This window comes from Dama dama, chromosome 15 (assembly GCF_033118175.1).
Source record: "Dama dama isolate Ldn47 chromosome 15, ASM3311817v1, whole genome shotgun sequence".
Lineage (NCBI taxonomy): Eukaryota > Metazoa > Chordata > Mammalia > Artiodactyla > Cervidae > Dama > Dama dama.
In genome coordinates this window covers 8132659-8145617 of record NC_083695.1, presented here as the reverse complement: position 1 = coordinate 8145617, position 12959 = coordinate 8132659, and the positions used below count along the sequence as shown (strand labels likewise).

General features: G+C 38.0%; 1 protein-coding gene across 1 annotated transcript in view; it reads left to right on the top strand.

Moving 5' to 3' along the window:
- RYR2 (ryanodine receptor 2) overlaps nt 1–12959 on the top strand; it is a 798221-nt gene that overhangs the window by 277922 nt on the left and 507340 nt on the right. The gene's annotated exons all lie outside the window — the stretch shown is intronic.

Genomic DNA, 12959 nt, shown 5'->3' with positions numbered 1-12959 from the left:
ATTATTTCTTCACAGGTTTTGGAGATGTTCTTTTGACTGAAATAAGTCAATGCCATTTAGTTGTGATTTTCTTAAGTTTGCCTTTCTGCTCTATCCAGGAGATCTGTTGATGTCTTAAATAACTTAAAAAAAAAAAATCCATCCTCAGGGTAATCTGTGTCTTTGAACCTCATGCTTACTTCAGTCGTTAAAGCAGAATCTCTTTCTTTGAGCATTTCTGTGCTTTCTTACATTTTCAGAGCTGTTACTTTGACTCTTTCAATTAATTGCTTTATGCATGGCTGTTATTAATCTTTATTTCATTTCAAATGCCTCTAACCATGTGACTCTGTTCTAAGCTTCCTTATGGCAAGTAAAATTTCATGGCACTCATATATTTGAAGTAACGAAATTATGGTGTTACAGCTTTAATCAGTTGTAATTGTGCAAATAGCTAATCATTTTCTTCTGAAAATTGAGATTTTTATTCTGTTGCCAAATGCAGACACTTTTCTTTGAAAGCTTATTTGGTAATTTAAATTATATTCCATTTTATGTTGAGTGATTTTTGGGCTACTACCCATTCTTAGCTGATTCATTAAATTTTAGAGTTAAGCAGGAGGGTGATTGGTCAAATTTTTGTTTCTTGTTTATTCATTTGCTTGTTGCTATAATTACTGTGGTATATATTTTAATAAACTATACTATTTCCAGGAATGAAACTGAACATTTTTATTTGCCATTATTGGTCCATGTGTTGCTGTTTTTGTTGTTAATCATTGCTGTGGTTTGGATAAGTAATGAGATTAAAAAATGATAATATACTATTTAATAGAAAATGAATGATCAGTTCTGATGTAATGTATTTTCGTTAGCCTTGTAGTTTTTTAAATTTTAGTGTCACAGAGGTTAGGACTTTAATTGCTTTGTGCATTAATTTTAAATTAATTTAAAATTGTAGTACTATATCACATATATGTATATATGGAAGAGATACTTTAGTGATTTTTATTTGATATTAGAATAATATCAAATTATTTTTGATATTTTTTATTAGATTTATTTTTAGATTTATTAATCTAAATTTATTAATCTAAATTAATCTAATAGATTTATTAGATTTATTTTTTAAAAGATCCAACTATGTCATGCATATTTTAATTTTTCAAGTACACTTTTGGTTACAACAGTTTGAAATTATAGTATTAAACTACATGAAGTTTAAAAAATTGTTTTTGTGTAAATTAATGCAGTGCTTTTGGAGTAGGATTGAATTAAAGAGGAATAAAGCCTTTCTCAATTCAACTAGTTTCCTTTCTACCTGGAATAACCAACCCCTCTTGAGTTTAAAACATCACTGAGGCATATCTGCTTTGAAATTCCAATCTGTCTTTATGAAGGAAAATTCTTTTTCTTTTGCATGACCATCTAGAAAAGTGTGTATTGTCATTTCATGTATCTTTGTAGATACCAACTTATGATGAAATCACCATAAATTTTTCATATTGCTAAGCTGCTTTTTCTAAATTTAAACTCTTGATAAGAGGTTTTATCTCCCTGGAATTTGGGCAATGGATTAGGCAAGCTCTCAAATTTTCTGTGTATATAGAAAGTGTTGAAAATACCATTTTTGGACTTATTGAAGATACTTATTAGTTAGAATTTCTGCCCCCCCCCCCCAAATACATTTATTTAGCTTAATTTTCAGTTGTGCTCCATCTAGAAAGCTTCTGTCAGAGATAAAGTGATAATTTATGTGATATGTGGAACATCATTTATAAAGCCCAGTGTAGCTACCATTAGACATTAATTCTTAAATGAAAAATTGAGAAAAAACAGCTTCAGAAAAGGAAAATATTTCATTGAGCCAAATCTCACTTTCAGACTAGGAAGAACCACTGTCCAGTGACTCAGAGGATATTATATTTGGGGGAAAGAAAATGCTCTCTTAGACTACAGGAGTGTTTTGATTGTACCTGGGAGTGATGTTTGGACTACCCAGATGGCGCTAGTGGTAAAGAACCTGCCTGCCAATGCAGGAAATGTAAGAGTGATATTCAAAATGTTTCATAACTGGTTTGGCACAGGCATCAATTCCTTGCCTCTGTTACTTTTTGTTCCCTGCCCCCAGCTTTTAGGTGGCTCTGGATCACTAGTCTACTTCTGGATCCACTTCTGTCTATCTCCTCTCATTCTTCAGATTTATTTTGCATATTGTTGATATAGCATAGGGCTAAAAGCTAGGTTTTCTAGAATTTGAGAACTGGTTAAGAATGCCAGTTGTGCCACATATTTACTCTGTGGCCTTAAGGAAGGTCAGTCTTTATCATCAGGTTTGTGCGTGCTGAGTCGCTTCAGTTGTGTCCGACTCTGTGTGAACCCATGGACTGTAGCCTGCCACGCTCCTCTGTCCATGGATTCTCCAGGCAAGAATACTGGAGTGGGTTGCCATGCTCTTCTCCAGGGGATCTTCCCCACCCAGGGATGGAACCTGCATCTCTTATGTCTCCTGCATTGGCAGGCGGGTTCTTTACCACTGGTGCTACCTGGGAAGCCCCGGTCATCAAGTTTAGTGAAAAATAGTATTTGAAAAAAAGAATTATCAATAAATTTCACAGATTGCAAAACCAAAGCCCTTCTACTATACCGTGTCATTTCTCACTTTATATCTGTGCTTCTGTGAAATGGAGTCCTAAATTAAATTAGACATTACAGAATAAAACTGAATGGAGAAAATGTTCATTGAAAATGCTTCTGAATTAATTCAGGTATAATGAAACAAATGGCCAAAAGCATAGGACCATCTAAATTTTTAAATCTTATTAACTAGATCACACACACAAATAAGCAAACAATATCACTGACTATATTTTAACCTTACTGTGCCATCATCAAACTGGCAGGATCACAGGCGAGAACTGGCTGGCTGGGATACTGGAGGGAGGGGGGAGGGGTTCCTGAACTAGCAGTTGCAGAGAAGCAAACTGCCAAGGCCAGGGAAAAGGCACTCAGGGATTAGTAGCAGTTCAGTCAAAGGCGTATATAGGTATGAGAAAAGGGATAAGTAAAACAATAAAAACAGCCCCTGTTATATGGATGCTCAATATATGATATCATTTAATAATCACTAAATCTCATGATTTTTTATGATTTTTAAATTATAGTGTATAAGTCAGTATTTGCTTGTTTGTGTGTGTGTTCTAGTTAATAAAGTTTAATAATTTAGATGATCCTATGCTTTTGGCCATTTGTTTCATTATACCTTAATTCAGAAGCATTTTCAAGGAACTCTTTCTCCATTCAAGTTTATTTTTGTAATATCTAGTTTAACTTAGGATTCCATTTCATAGAAACACAGATATGAATTGAGAAGTGAGACAGTATAGTGGAAAGGGCTTTTGTTTTGCAATCTGTGAAATTTATTGATAGTTTTTTTTCAAATACTGTTTTTAATAGTTATCACTTGTTGACAACGCATTGCTTTTGTTTTAACACCATGAATATATTAAGTGACTTACTTGTATTACTGTTTAGAAGGGTATATACAAAAATAACATTGACTGTCCTTTCTGTCTTTTGGTTTAGCTGTTTCTAGGAGAATTGTAGAAGGCAGTGGCAACCCACTCCAGTACTCTTGCCTGGAGAATCCCAGGGAGGGGGGAGCCTGGTGGGCTGCCATCTGTGGGGTTGCCTAGAGTCGGAGACGACTGAAGCGGCAGCAGCAGGAGAATTGTAGGGTCCTGTCCCTTTTAACTTTTGCTTGTAGCCTCTTGACTATTGGTGCCTTATTGTTAGATTATTAGTAGCTTGAACCAAGAAACAAAAACTAAAAACAGTATTTGTCCCTTATATTCTACTTTTTGGTGGGGAAAGAGATTAAAATTTTTAATTTCAATGGTTCTGATTAGTATCATTCATTCATGTCATATTTTCCTCATTACTATAGGTAATTGGTGGAGTTTTTTGGTAGCTTCCTGTAATTTAAATTACAAATAATGCTTTAAAGATCGATGAAGTTGCAATGGAATTATAAATATTGCTTAGTATGAATAAGTCAGTTCTAATCATTCATATATTTAATGCAAACTTTGAATATTTAGAAGATATGCTTTATAAACCCTGTGGATAGAAAGGTGAATAATAAGTGAGTTTCGCCATTAATGGATTCACAGTCTAATGCAAGAATAGAAGGACAATTATAGTGCCATATGATGTGTGTTATCATTAAATAGTAGATATAATTGTAGTATTAGCAGAAGGAAGGGATTGAGTTTGTGGAACTTGGCATTCTTTTGAATTTTCTTTAGACTTTCTATTACTACATAATTTCTAAGACAAATGGAAATAATATTAAAGCTATTAATATAAAAGTCACTTAAATATTTTCTCTAGGGAAGAGTTTGATCTCATTATGCTGTTCTTTAGAATTCTATTAGAAACGTACTTGCCAAGAGGACAATACATAACATGTTCAGGGATAGTCTTAATATGATTTTTGTGTTTCAATTTGCTGAAATGGTTTATTATTTTATATGAAATCCTAAGAGTGTTTCATATTTCTAAATTATATAGTCTTGTAATTAAAGTTACAAAATGCCACAGTATCAATAGACTTAGTTACCAATAGAGAGATATATCAGACTCCAACACTTTCAGTTTTTATGAAAAATGAAGTTATAGAATAGGGAGGATTGTTAATACAATTAATATTTTAATAAAACCTCTGCATTTTTAGAAGCATATATTCTGAAAGTTCAGGGTCTTTTCATTTCAAAAGACCCTGATGCTGGGAAAGATTGAGGGCAGGAGGAGAAGAGGACGACAGAGGATGAGATGGTTGGATGGCATCACCAACTCAATGGACATTGGTTTTGGGTAAACTCCGGGAGTTGGTGATAGACAGGGAGGCCTGGCGTGCTGCGGTTCATGGGGTCACAAAGAGTCGGACACGACTGAGTGACTGAACTGAACTGATTCTGAAAGTATTCTAAATGCATCATGAAGTAGCCATTTAAATTAACTGGTAAATGAGGTGTTGTTTTTTTAAATGCATTTTATAAACACTAAAGCACCATAAATCAGTTTTTAAAAAATACATTTATCAAACAATGAAGTACTAATTTCAGGCAAGTGATTGTATTTAAGATCATTTTATATAAACGCAAGAGCAGAAGTTGAAGTTCAAGCTGTGTGCCATGTCCCATAGTGATTGGCATATAGGTGATAGAGAAACTTCGTGAGTTAATTTTCTGGTAATCTTCGGAAAACTGCTTAAACTTTCTGTACCTCCGTTTTCTTGTCTGTAAAGTGGGGGCAAATAATAACATCCTCCCATTGTATTGTGAGAATCTAATAAGTCAATATGAAGTGTAGAGAACACTCATAGCACATAGGAAGCACACTATAGCCATACTGTTGAATGCATGCTAGGTCACTTCAGTCATGTCCAACTCTCTGTGAGCATATGGACTGTAGCCCTCCAAGCTCCTCTGTCCATGGGATTCTCCAGGCAAGAATACTGAAGTGGGTTGCTGTGCCCTCCTCCAGGGGATCTTCAAGACCCAGGTATTGAACCCGCCTCTCTTATGTCTCCTGCATGGGGAGGCGAGTTCTTTACCAGTAGCACCACCTGGGAAGCCCATATCTTATTGTTACTGTATTTGCTTTGGGAATGCAGATGTCTTCTCCAGACCAAATATTTGGTCCAAATAATAAAAGCAAAGCCAACAGCAATTACCTGAGGGTTCCAGAGAGCTGAACAAAAGCAGGAAGATTCTGGAGAGGAGTCAGACTTGGAAAATGGAATTGGGGCAGATTTGTTTTACATTTTTAAGGTTTTTAGCCTGAAGATTGTGGTTGCTAAAACTTCGAAAGAACAAGCAAGTGTCTCCAAAGACAATATTTAGGGCCTTTTGGAAGTCAAGGAGTAGTTCTAGTTCTAGAGAAGAGAAATCCAGAGAGAGGGAGACCCAAATTTTGCGCATAAACTCTGCCCGGGTCTCTGGCTGATGCTTAACCATCTATATGGGGGACAGACGTCAATTTAGTTACGACTGCTGACATCATTACTGCGCTGAGATCTGCACTGCCACCAAGCGTTTTGCAGTTTGCGTTTTGAGTCCTACCAAGTGGATTGCTTGTTAAAACAAACATATCAGTGTTCTTCAGCAGTATATATTAGAACCTCAACAATATAAAAGGACAGGACACAGTTCACAGTTGCTTAGGAAACAATCAAATATGACCCAGTCTCAGGATAAATGACTACCGAGAACAACAGAGAGACAGTCTTAGCAGATGAAGATTTAAAGCAGCTATTATGGCTATATTCAGTGAAATCAAGGAAAACACGTTTACTGTCAACAGAAGAATTAAAAAATCAACGTATAAAAATGACTCAAGTAACAAAATGGAAGTTCTATAAAATGGAAAACTGCATTATCTGAAAAGTTTATGTATTTAGTAAGTGAACTCGGATACAAATTAATGTCAATTGGAGTCTGAAGTCTATGCTTTTTAGCTCTTTACTATGCAGTATTCATGTAATGAGGAGAACAGTGGGAGAGCCTAAGGGGATATCAATACTAAACCAGTGGGAACAAGAGGAGGAGCACCCCATGAAAGGCTCTGGCAAGAAACAGCTAGGAAGATAGGGGGAAAACCAAGAGAAAATAGCTACAGGAGCCATATATATATTAATTTCTCGGGTTGTTGTTAACAAATTATCCTCCAAGCCCGATGGATTAAAACACCATGAACTAATTATCTTCAGGTTCTTCAGATAAGAATTCTGAAAATTAGTCTCAGTGGGCTAAAATCAAGGTGTCAGCAGGACTACATTAATTATGATAGCTCTAAGGAGCAATCTATTATACTTCATTGCCTTTTCTAGCTTCTATTCTTGGGTGGTGGCCCCTCTTTCATCTTCAAAGCCAGTAACGTTACATATTCATAGTTTCTGTGTTTAGGATGCAGATGGCCTTGAGGTGCCACTATTTGCCCTTCGACATCATGGAAATACAGTTTAAGTAAGATGTTGATAAGATGAGATGAGAATCAGAGATATCTAGTTGAATAAGGACTTAAAAGTATGATTTGGTCTCAGAGCCTGGCTTTCCTGCAAACCAATCAATATTAATGTCAGGAGAGGCAAGAGGAGCTACTCCACGATCAAGGTCAGGAGGGGCAGCTGTGAGGAGATACCCCTCGTCCAAGGTAAGGAGCAGCAGCTGCGCTTTGCTGGAGCAGCCATGAAGAGAGACCCCACGTCCAAGGTAAGAGAAACCTAAGTAAGATGGTAGGTGTTGTGAGAGGGCATCAGAGGGCAGACAGACTGAAACCATAAGCACAGAAAACTAGCCAATCTGATCACAGGATCAGAGCCTTGTCTAACTCAATGAAAGTAAGCCATGCTGTGTGGGGCCACCCAAGACGGCCAGGTCATGGTGGAGAGGTCTGACAGAATGTGGTCCATTGGAGAAGGGAATGGCAAACCACTTTAGTATTCTTGCCTTGAGAACCCCATGAACAGTATGAAAAGGCAAAATGATAGGATACTGAAAGAGGAACTCGCCAGGTCAGTAAGTGCCCAATATTGGACACCTACTGCAGATCAGTGGAGAAATAACTCCAGAAAGAAAGAAGGGATGGAGCCAAAGCAAAAATGATACCCAGTTGTGGATGATAGAAGCAAGATGTGGTGATAGAAGCAAGGTCCGATGCTGTAAAGAGCAGTATTGCATAGGAACCTGGAATGTTAGGTCCATGAATCAAGGCAAATTGGAAGTGGTCAAACAGGAGATGGCAAGAGTGAATGTCGACATTTTAGGAATCAGCGAACTAAAATGGACTGGAATGGGTGAATTTAATTCAGATGACCATTATATCTACTACTGTGGGCAGGAATCCCTTAGAAGAAATGGAGTAGCCATCATGGTCAACAAAAGAGTCCAAAATGCAGTACTTGGATGCAATCTGAAAAACGACAGAATGATCTCTGTTCGTTTCCAAGACAAACCATTCAATATTACGGCAATCCAAACCTATGCCCCAACCAGTAACGCTGAAGAAGCTGAAGTTGAACGGTTCTATGAAGACCTACAAGACCTTTTAGAACTAAAGCCCAAAAAAAGATGTCCTTTTCACTATAGGGGACTGGAATGCAAAAGTAGGAAGTCAAGAAACACCTGGAAGAACAGGCAAATTTGGCCTTGGAGTATGGAATGAAGCAGGGCAAAGGCTAATAGAGTTTTGCCAAGAGAACGCACTGGTCATAGCAAACACCCTCTGCCAACAACACAAGAGAAGACTCTACACATGGGCATCACCAGATGGTCAACACAGAAATCAGATTAATTATATTCTTTGCAGCCAAAGATGGAGAATTTCTATACAGTTAGCAAAAATAAGACCGGGAGCTGACTGTGGCTCAGATCATGAACTCCTTATTGGAAAATTCAGACTTAAATTGAAGAAAGTAGGGAAAACCACTAGACCATTCAGGTATGACCCAAATCAAATCTCTTATCACTATATACTGGAAGTGAGAAACAGATTTAAGGGACTAGATCTGATAGAATGCCTGATGAAGTATGAATGGAGGTTTGTGACATTGTACAGGAGACAGGGATCAAGACCCCATGGAAAAGAAATGCAAAAAAGCAAAATGTCTGTCTGAGGAGGCCTTACAAATAGCTGTGAAAAGAAGAAAAGTGAAAAGCACAGGAGAAAAGGAAAGATATTCCCATTGGAACGCAGAGTTCCAAAGAATAGCAAGGAGAGATAAGAAAGCCTTCCTCAGTGATCAATGCAAGAAATAGAGGGAAACAACAGAATGGGAAAGACTAGAGATCTCTTCAAGAAAATTAGAAATACCAAGGGAACATTTCATGCAAAGATGGGCTCGATATAGGACAGAAATGGTACGGACCTAACAGAAGCAGAAGCTATTAAGACGAGGTGGCAAGAATATATAGAAGAACTGTACAAAAAAGCTCTTCATGACCCAGATAATCATGATGGTGTGATCACTCACCTAGAGCCAGACATCCTGGAATGTGAAGTCAAGTGGGCCTTAGGAAGCATCACTAGGAACAAAGCTAGTGGAGGTGATGGAATTCTAGTTGAGCTATTTCAAATCCTAAAAGATGATGCTGTGAAATTGCTGCACTCAATATGCCAGCAACTTTGGAAAACTCAGCAGTGGCCACAGTACTGGAAAAGGCCAGTTTTCATTCCAGTCCCAAAGAAAGGCAATCCCAAAGAATGCTCAAACTACTGCACAATTGTACTCATCTCACACACTGGTAAAGTAATCATCAAAATTCTCCAAGCCAGGCTTCAGCAATACGTGAACCGTGAACTTCCAGATGTTAAGCTGGTTTTAGAAAAGGCAGAGGAACCCAGAGATCAAATTGCCAACATCCGCTGGATCATCAAAAAAGCAAGAGAGTTCCAGAAAAACATCTATTTCTGCTTTATTGACTATGCCAAAGCCTTTGACTGTGTGGATCACAATAAACGGTGGAAAATTCTGAAAGAAGTGGGAATACCAGACCACCTGACCTGCCTCTTAAGAAAACTATATGCAGGTCAGGAAGCAACAGTTAGAACTGGACATGGAACAACAGTCTGGTTCCAAATAGGAAAAGGAGTATGTCAAGGCTATATATTGTCACCCTGCTTATTTAACTTATATGCAGAGTACATCATGAGAAATGCTGGGATAGAAGAAGCACAAGCTGGAATCAAGATTTCTGGGAAAAATATCAATAACCTCAGATATGCAGATAACACCACCCTTCTGGCAGAGAGTGAAGAGGAACTAAAAAGCCTCTTGATGAACGTGAAAGAGAATGAAAAATTTGGGTTAAAGGTCAACATTCAGAAAACTAAGATCATGGCATCTTGTCCCAGCACTTTATGGGAAATAGATGGGGGGAACAGTGGAAACAGTGTCAGACTTTTTTTGGGGGGGCTCCAAAATCACTGCAGAATGTGATTGTAACCATGAAATTAAAAGATGCTTACTCCTTGGAAGGAAAGTTATGACCAACCTAGATAGCATATTAAAAAGCAGAGACATTACTTTGCCAACAAAGGTCCGTCCAGTCGAGGCTATGGTTTTTCCAGTGGTCATGTATGGATGTGAGAGTTGGACTATAAAGAAAGCTGAGCACCGAAGAATTGATGCTTTTGAACTCTGGTGGTGGAGAAGACTCTTGAGAGTCCCTTGGACTGCAAGGAGATCCAACCAGTCCATCCTAAAGGAGATCAGTCCTGGGTGTTCATTGGAAGGACTGATGCTGAAGCTGAAACTCCAGGACTTTGGCCACCTCATGCGAAGAGTTGACTCATTGGAAAAGACTTGATGCTGGGAGGGATTGGGAGCAGGAGGAGAAGGGGACAACAGAGGATGAAATGGCTGGATGGCATCACCGACTCGATGGACATGAGTTTGAGTAAACTCTGGGAGTTGGTGATGGACAGGGAGCCCTGGCTAACCTAACCTGGGTTAGGGTTAGGGTTAGGGTAGGGTTAGGGTTAGGGTTAGGGTTAGTGCTGAGATTCATGGTGTCACAAAGAGTCAGACACGACTGAGCAACTGAACTGAACTGAACTGAATTTATGTGTGTGTATATATACATGCACACATACACACACACTCACATCCATATGAAATAATAGGTTCACACACATTTTAAATTAAAAAAAACTTTATTTTCTAAAGAGTTTTCATTCCAAAAGTGGTGCTCAATATTTCTCTTGGATTTATGATACATGTTCACTGTATCTAAAAGACTTATTTGTTCATGCTCTTGGGCCAGTAGGCCAATGATCAAAACTTAATAATTAATGTTGTATCTTCCCTGATTGAGTTTTATTTTCATATTGATTATTTTTCAATTTGCTTTCTCTTCTTTAAAGTGAATTGGAGTAGTGTGAAGGGAAAAGTAAGGGTTGGCACATCTTGCTTGTGGTTCATATAAGATAGATTATGTTCTGCACATTATTAAAAATAAGTTACTCAGATGAATGGGCTAATGATTCAGTGGGAAGAAAAATGAAGTTTACTTAAACACTTGATATTGTTCATCATTTCAAATGTTACTGCTCTGCATTTTCTGTGGGGCTTCCCTGGTAGCTCAGACTGTAAAGCATCTGCCTACAATGCTGGAGACCCAGGTTCGATCCCTGGGTCGGGAAGATCCCCTGGGGACGGAAATGGCAACCCACTCCAGTATTCTTGCCTGGAGAATCCTGCAGACTGAGGATCCTGGTAGGCTACAGTCCCTGGGGTCCTGAAGAGTTGGACACGACTGAGCGACTTCACTTTCACTTTCTGCATATTCTAAGTGTCCTTAAAACACAGAATCGAGCAATGAGGATATGAAACTGTGATATACTTTTAAATACTCTCAGAGCAGTAGAAATCTGCCTCTGAAGAGACAAAGGACTGAACAGGGCTCCTTTTTGATAAAGAAAAATAATGCCACACTCAGAATTTTTATTTTTGTGTCAGGATGATGCCATCTGAACTGTGGTAAGGAATCAATAAATTTCATATATTGGTATTGTGGAAAGTCATTAGTGACATGTAAAGCACAAGCAGCAAACTAAAAAATAAGCAAGTGGGACTCCAACAAACTAAAAAGCTTCTGCACTTCAAAAGAAACAATTAACAAAATGAAAAGGCAGCCCATGGGATGGAAAGTCATATTATGCAAACCGTAGTATGTGATAAGGCATTAATGCCCAAAATACATAACAAGCTCATGCAATTCCAAAAGAACAAATAGTGATAGCAAACCCCCAAATAATCCAATCAAAAATAGACAAAAGAACTGAATAGACATTTTCCCAAATATGTGTGACAGGCAAACAGGTACATGAAAAGATGCGCATCACCACTAGTCATTAGTGAAATGCAAGTCAAACCCACAGTGAGATATCATCTCATACCTTTTAAGATGGTCATCATCAAACAGACAGAAGATAACAAATGCTGATGAGGTTGCAGAGCAAAGGGAATCCTCTCCTCTTGGTGGGGTTGTAAACTAGTAGATCCACTGTGGGAAATGGCGTACAGGATCCTCAAAAACGAAAAACAGAACTACCATGTGATCCAGCAATCCTATATGATTGCTGGGCGTGATCCAGAACTACCATGTGATCCAGCAATCCTATATGACTGCTGGATATGATCCAGAACTACCATGTGATCCAGCAATCCTATATGGTTGCTGGATATGATCCAGAACTACAATGTTATCCAGCAATCCTATATGGTTGCTGGATATGATCCAGAGCTACAATGTTATCCAGCAATCCTATATGGTTGCTGGATATGATCCAGAACTACCATATGATCCAGCAGTCCTATATGATCGCTGGATGTGATCCAGAACTACCATATGATCCAGAACTACCATATGAACTGCCATAAGATCCCGCAATTTTGGGAATATATCCAAAGGAAATGAAAACATTAATGAGAAAAGATATCTGCACCCCCATTTTCAGAGCAGCATTATGATAACCATGACAGTGGAAACAATCATTGATGGATGAATGGATAAAGAAATTGTGTTACCTATGTACAGTGGAGTAATGTTTAGCTATAAAAATGGGGAGATTCTGCCATTTGGGACAACATGGATGGACCTTCAGGGTGTTAGCTAAGTCCAACAGCGAAAGACAAATACTGTATGATCTCATGTATTTGTGGAATCTGAAACAGTAACAACAAAAAGAAACTCAGGAAAAGAGATCAGCTTTGCAGTTATCAGAGGTGGAGAAGAGGGAAATTGGAGGAAGGGTCAAAATTACAAGCTTCCGGTTCTAAGTAAGTACTAGGGATGTAATGTACATCATGGTGACTATAGTTAACACTGCTATATGATATATAGGAAGAATGTTAAGAGATTAAATTGTAAGAGTTTTCATCTCAAGGAAAAAATTTTTTTTTTTCTTTTTCTTTT